This window comes from Leptidea sinapis, chromosome 39, assembly GCF_905404315.1.
Source record: "Leptidea sinapis chromosome 39, ilLepSina1.1, whole genome shotgun sequence".
In the NCBI taxonomy this organism is placed as follows: Eukaryota; Metazoa; Arthropoda; class Insecta; order Lepidoptera; family Pieridae; genus Leptidea; species Leptidea sinapis.
Genome location: NC_066303.1, coordinates 5,458,724 through 5,466,735, shown reverse-complemented (window position 1 = coordinate 5,466,735; position 8,012 = coordinate 5,458,724).

The following is an 8,012-nucleotide window of genomic DNA, read 5'->3' as shown; positions in this document are numbered from 1 at the left end:
CAGTCTCATACTTTGAAGCATCACCTGCCGGTCTTATACTATGAAGAATCATCTGCCGGTCTTATACTTTTAAGAATCATCTGCCAGTCTCATACTTTGAAGCATCACCTGCCGGTCTTATACTATGAAGGATCATCTGTCGGTCTTATACTTTGAAGAATCATCTGCCGGTCTCATACTTTGTGTAATCATCTGCCGGTCTTATACTTTGAGTAATCATCGGCCGGTCTTATACTTTGAAGAATCATCTGCCGGTCTTATACACTGTGTAATCATCTGTCGGTCTTATACTTTGTGGAATCATCTACCGGTCTTATACTCTGTGCATCATCTGAGTTTCTTTGTGGAATCATCATCTTCGAAGTGAAAACTCCTTAGACGCGCTGAACACTTTAGTTTGTTAGTATTATATAGGACTGAATCGAAATACTCACCAATTTTACTATAGAAGAGGTGGACAAACTTGCGTATGGGTCACCTGATGTTAGGTAATTACCACCGCCCACCGAACATTCGGCTTACCCGTTGCGTGTAGATGTAAAATATTTTAACAAAATATAATATTTAAGAATATATGAAGAATAAGTAATAATATATGCCATCAAAAAAATAACAGCTGTCTCGCAATTCAGATCTTCTACCGTAAAACACTGTGAGATCCAAGGGTCCTTCTGTATCAGGTTATGACGTAATAAGCTAACCTAACATCATTTTACAGTGACCATATCCATGTTTTTAAATAAATGGATTAACTTGGCCATCACATGACAACACAGTGTATCTTTTTTATTTTATTAAAACACAATAAATTTCACAAGTAATATATTAAATTAGATTATTGTTTAGTGCGATGGCCAGACAATCTATTTATTTAAAATGCGGGTTTTACTTGCACACGAATGGTTCCGTACTATTACTGAGACTTAAATTAACTATTAATTAATTCACAAAAAATATACATAATTAATTATAGTGTTCAAATTAATTAATTTGTGATACGATATATAGTAACGTAACATAGTTTCAATATAAGCTTTCTGTGATTGTTCATATATTGATTGTTGCACATTTACTCTCCCAGGAGTGCCTCGTTCACGTATAAGATAATTTATGATAGTCAGTACGCAGACAGACATACACGGGAAGGCTTTTACGATATGTATCGAGGAATCACTGTCATTCGTTGATCGGGGTCCAACTAGTATAAACTAGATATACTGAGTTCTGTCAAAGACAAAAACATTCTCGTACCGCGATCCAATATCGATTGTTCCGATAATCAAAATAAAGACTAACGGCTGTTCCTAATATTCAGTCTATCACTTACTTGAGATAAAAATCATAACTGTCGTTTACTTTTCTGTCCCAATAAACTTATCGACAGTAACTCACCTTATCCGTACACGCTGTCAGTCAATGAGACGACGTATAGCTTACCAGCAATAGAAGTTTGTATGGAAATATCAATTCACGCGTCCCAATATAAGGCGATAGATTCCTATCATTCGACTTATCGGGTATATTGGGACAGCTTCAGATTATTGACAGCAAATTACTGACAGTAGAAGGTAGTAATTTATCTCTATCTGTAGATAGTATATTGGGAAGGGCCGTTAACCTCCAGTTTATCATAGTTGGGCGAGTTACAAGAGCGACATCTCAAGACAATTTCCTAATATGCAAACATTGGGGTTGAGCAGGTTATCAACTGTAAAGTAGATTCTGTAGATGAAGCTACAACCTGAGAGTAGTGCAAAGCATACAAGATTTTAAGAATTCAGAGGGTCGACGTGAATGGCAGGACATCTCCTGGGACTCCTGGTATGGGGGTACCAAAAGGGTCTATTCTTGGACCGTTCCTCTTCCTTATCTATATAAATCATCTTCCTAATCTTATAGAGAAAAAACATAAGGTAGTATTGTTTACTGATGACACTTCACTGATTTTCAAAGTGAAAAGAAACCAAGCTATGTATGACGAAGTGAACGATATTTTATCTGACATCATGTACTCGTTAAGCGCTAATAACCTATTGTTAAATAGCAAGAAACCTAAATACATTAAATTTACCGTACCAAATGCCAAAAATGTAAATGCAAATGTTTTGTTAAACGGAGAGGTGATAGAACCGGCCGAATCTGCTATATTTCTTGGCATAACTCTATTCCAAATTACAATGGGGCCCCCATATTGAAGGATTAGCGAACAGACTTAGTTCTGCAGCATACGCGGTTAAAAATATTAGACAATTAACTGACATAGATACGGCGAGATTAGTATACTTTAGTTATTTTCATAGTATTATGTCCTATGGTATATTGTTATGGGGCAGTGCGGCCGATATTAATACCATCTTTGTGCTGCAGAAGAGGGCTATTCGCGCGATTTATAACCTAGGTCCGTAAATCATTAAGAGAAAAATTTTAAGAAATAAACATTTTGACTGTTGCTTGTCAATAAATTTTTGATAATGTTCTGTATGTTCATAAGCACATTGAGGAATTCTCTAGAAACTGTGACATTCATAATGTTAACATGAGGAACAGACATAAACTTGTCATGCCTCCTACTCGGTTGGGTCGAGTTAGTAAGTCTTTTGTTGGGCGATGTATATGATTCTACAATACGATCCCAGAAAATGTACAAATTCAAATGTGTTACGAAATTTAAAAGAATTGTTAAAAAACGTTTGTGTGGGAAAGGTTATTATAGCATAAACGACATTTTCTTAATGACACCACGGACTGGGAATAAAGCGAACACCCTCAGGCTCTTTAATTATAAATGTTTATTGTACGATATTACATTGTAATCCATATTTTACATTAAAAAAAAAAGCCCGCTGAATTTCTTGCGCCCATTCTTCTTAGGTCTGAGGCACTCTCTTTTGAATGGGTGGTAGTTTTTGACGTTCAATAAGTGATTTTAAATCCTATTTTGAATAAAAATATTTGGATTTGAATTTGAAGCTATAACCTGAGAGTTATGCAAAGTATACAAGATTTTATGACGATACGTCACTTGAACGGTGAACTCAGTTCGGAGAGAACTGGCACGGAACGTCGGTGGTTCGAGTCCCGCATCATTCATAAAATTTTGTTTTCAAATTTTATTTCTGTACAATATTTGACCTGTAATCAGACTCTTGAGTTGCTGATCACTGCTTTTTGAAACTTTACCGAATTTCACGAATGGTCTAATGGTCAACCTGGTGATGCTTGAGAAATGAGTTTTTGCCAGAAGCAGTAATGCTAGAATATCTCGAGTTGGACCTGCAGAAAAATAATATATTTTGCTACCAGACAATAGCACAAAATGTAACTATTAACCAACTAACTATAACATTTACCAGTGGGAGGTTCCTTTGCACAGGGTGCCATCATGGGTACCACAACGGTGCCTATTTCAGCCGTGAGGCAGTAATGTGTAAGCATTATTGTGTTTCGGTATGAAGGGCGCCGTAGCTAGTGAAACTACTGGGCAAACGAGACATAACATCTTATGTCTGAAAGGGGACGAGCGCAATTGTGTTGCCGATCAGAATTTTTGGGATATTCAAGAGTCCTGAGCGGTACTACATTGTAATGGGCAGGGCGTATCAATTACCACCAGATCAACGTCCTGCTCGTCTCGTTCGTTATTGTCATAAAAAAAACTATTGCACTCAAGCGGCCGGCAAGAAATAATGTCATCTAAACACAAACAGGAAATAATATATATTGAAAACTGAGTTTTTAAGTACGACACAACTTAATTTCATTTGCCCAGCGAGTGGCGTCTAGTCAGGTAGTGGAATGTTTTTTCTCAATTGCGTTTTGTGTGGTAGCGCCATAACATCTACGATTCTTCATCTAATTCCAATTATATTATTATGTTTCAATCAGGGGCGTGCATTGGTTTTCTAGGTTGGCACTGTAGATCTTACTAGTCGTAGTTGCGTTTTAGTCCGACAGTACGACATAAGTTGTATGAAACGCTGCTTGCTTCATATATGCAATCTGTAGACTGCCCACCGTAGGTAGTAAAATAACATTAACTAGTGCTAATCCAAATGTGTTGAGTTTTCTTTAGTATTCATTCCGCCAATATTTATTGTCTTTAAACAATTCGACACGTGTTTCACCTCTACACGAGGCATCTTCATTAGATGTTGACTAGCCGAACTCTGGCACGAGACTAGACTCAGTCAAAACATTTGGATAATTATGGATTTCTGCAAAGTACCGTCAACTTCAATAAATTTTCTTTAACTAGTGCTATATTTATTTATGCACTGGTAGACCAAAGCAGAGATGGGCAGATGACATCGTGCAGTCGGTGGGGAGAAACTGGATCGATCAGGCCAAGGATAGGGAAAAATGGAAAAAGTTGGGGGAGGCCTATACCCAAAATGGTGTCCATAACCAAAGTTATATAGAATAAATATTTAAACTGGTCACTTTAAATAAAATAACACTAGATTTTAAGAACTTTGAATGACTAACATTTGTATGTATATTATGGGTAATGGAATAAATGGCTTACTCTTATATTTATTTAGGTTCATAACAAGGTAGGCACTGCCTAATTGCTTATATGATATGCACGCCCCTGGGTTCAATTGTAAATAACTAAACAATTTGTTATGTTTTGTTCCATTCCATTCCAAAGTGATAATCCTCACTTCTGGAATTAATTACACAAATAACTGTTTGTAAACTACTGTTTTCAGAATAATCTACAGTCAGAATTTTGTAAACATTTATATCTAGTTCAAAATAAATCCGAACTTTTTAACAAATTGTCTTGTATACTATATCGGTTAATAATGAAAGTGTTTGAAATGTTCAATCAGCTGAGCAGGAGACGGTCCCAGAGGCCCGAAGGGTGGAAGGCGGGAGTTAATTTCAGCTGAACGTGTCGAGCTAATGATTTGAGTACACCCCTCTGGGGGTCACCTGGAGCCCGCGCCACTCTACCGCCGCGTCCATTGTCGCCGCAGATGGTTCAACACAATCATTTGGCAAATTGTCATTATCACTGATTGAAGTTTCTTATTGTAATTGATTTAATTACGGGAATAAGATGGACTAGCGGGAGTCGGACCCGCAGTGAGGATGACGTCCCTATACAAAAACAGGAACAATATTTACTCAATGTAATTGAAGTGCTTCTTAGAACATCTACGAAGACAAAATATCATTCTATAATATGAAGGCAGAAAGATATTTCAAATCTTTTCGGCAGCTTATGTTAAAGTACATTCACAATGGGGAAAAAATAAACAATACCAAACGGGGGTGTAATTTTTAGGCAAGAGACGAGGGCCTCCATACACCCGAGTTAGAAAATCGCATTTTCCCCCGAGTAATATATAGTGCTTTCCAATTTACCTAGGAGGAAAATAAAAACGATTAATATTTTAACAAATACATATACATTTCAAGCTAATAAAAGTGGGAAATAGTATTAAAATTATTTTATTGTAATGGGTCTTTGATAATATAATGCAGGTTCAAATAAATTCAAAGTCTTGAAGGGGTCGAAAAGAATATTACCTAGATATACCAAGCTTATAAGAGCATGTTAAAAACAAATAAAGAACGCGAAAACAATTGTTATATTCCGTATTTTTAATTTGGTTGATTTAAAAGCTTTAACTGGATAAAAATATATTAATTTTTTTTTTGTAGGAGTGGAGGACCAGCCATCGTGGGTTCACATGTTGGTCACCGCCGCGGCCGCCCATAGGTTCTCTCTTGTGAACTGTTATAGTTATTTATGCAACTGTTGTGTAATAAGGGGTATTAAAACACGAATGTGGGTTTAATAGTATCACATGAGTGTTTAAATACCTAATTATCAACAGTTGCATACAAGACTTTATCTACACCTATAATATGAATCCTTTAAAATATTCTGAAACAGTTAGCTTACTGCTAACATTAAAACAGCCAGCCCTAGTAGTAACCTAATATCATCCCTTACTGATTATATACAAATAAACTAAGTTCTAATGAAAGAATTATTAATTTTAGTAGTAATTTACATTTTGTATAGTGCAATTATTAGCGTTTAAAATATCCGGCGGTGTGCTGTCAAAACTTGAATCGCTCATTTTTTTCAAGAAAAATGGTGGGGTTTCGAATAACCTACTTTTTTTTACGGCGCGCCATGTTCTGGTAGTGTGGAACGCGCGTAAACGAAAATGTTCTTTTTTTGAAATTCATATAGATACCACGCATCGAGCAATAAGAATGTGGCTGTCTGTTGAAACTTTGCGCATGAAGGGATCGAAAAAAAAAACATAGGAGTGTTGTTATGAAATTCAGTACAACATTACAACACTCGTTTGGATGATGTAATGGTTATTAGAACATTGGGTGTTTTAATGTTGTCAATAAGCTAACTGTTTCAGAATCTTTAATAGAGGATTTAAAGCATGGGTGTAGATAAAGCTCTTTTTTAATGTATCAGGATAAATATTTCGCGAGGAAGCCCATTCTTTGAAGATATTTGACAAACATTTCGTAAATCTACAAATGATGAAAGTATGAGATGACCAGCAAATATCTAACTTGTCAGAATCTCTTAAAGATGACTGACTGATTCTAACTTTTTATTACTATAACATGGTATTTCAAAGTTTTGTTACACATATTTTTTTTCGTGAATTGAATTTAAATTGAGTATACCCTCCGAATCGATTCCATAGATAGAAATAAATCAAATCCAAAAATATTTTATTTCGTAGGTAAATTGCATTACACTTGTATTATGCAGCTCCTACGTAAAGCAGATTTCCATAGAGGTTGCTCTTTTCAAAACAGAATGGTATTACAAGTTCATATTAACAATTAAATTTACAAATCATTTCAATTACATAGTTATATTTTTTTTATAGAATAGGAGGACAAACGAGCGTACGGGTCACCTGTTGTTAAGTGATCACCGCCGCCCACAATCTCTTGCAACACCGGAGGAATCACATGAGCGCATTTTTGAAGGTAGTATCGTCCCGGAAACACCGCACAAGGAAGTTCATTCCACAGCTTTGTAGTACGTGGAAGAAAGCTCCTTGAAAACCGCACTGTGGAAGACCGCCACACATCCAGATGGTAGGGATGATATCCTAATTTGTGGCGTGTTGTTCGAAGGTGGGATTCGGCGGCAGGAATCAGGTTAAACAGCTCTTCGGAACACTTCCCGTGATAAATGCGGTAGAAGACTGTGTGTCTTGAAACGACATCTCTACGCAACTTATTAATGTAATTTCAATTTAATTTAATTAATAATTAATAACATTGCAATTAATTTAATTTCTAATTAATTACTTTTCAATTAATTTAAAGTGATGCAACAAAAATACTCAAACGTCAATTATTAAATTCCTTTAAATAAGAAATAGGTCTCGCAGGTTCTTATTTTTACTACGTACCTTCCGGGCTACTTACCAGAACACTCTGATATTATTCTCATTAGTGCCTTTAAATTTTGTTGTTTGCAGTCGCTTGAGCAATATCAACACACGTGGAATAGAAAGAGTCTGGTGGTTTCTTTATTAGTTCCACTTCACGAAGAGTTGCCTCAATTACTTCTTACGTTTGATTATCTCAACTGAACATTTTTGGGACCGATCCTTTAAAATGACCAAAAATATAAATCAAGCGACATAGTAAGTAATAAACACAAAAAATACATATTAAGTACAGCTTTAGAAGTTCCACTTTTTTAAGAGCCGGTAAATAAAATATTAGTCAAACAACGTCCCAATAAACTTCAAATCTAGGTTTATGATAATCATAATAATATTCAACAATTGACTCACAGGCAAACGTCAATAATTATGTTAATGAATTCAATATGCAGCTAAGTTCTTATCTAACTCTGTCTTCCGCATATTGGGCCAGTATTAATATACACAGTAGTACTTATTATATATGGTATTTTAGTATAAAAGAGCTTTATTTCTTATGTAGACGTTTGATGTTATATAAGTATACGCTTGTAAAGTTTAAGGTTATATCTGCGT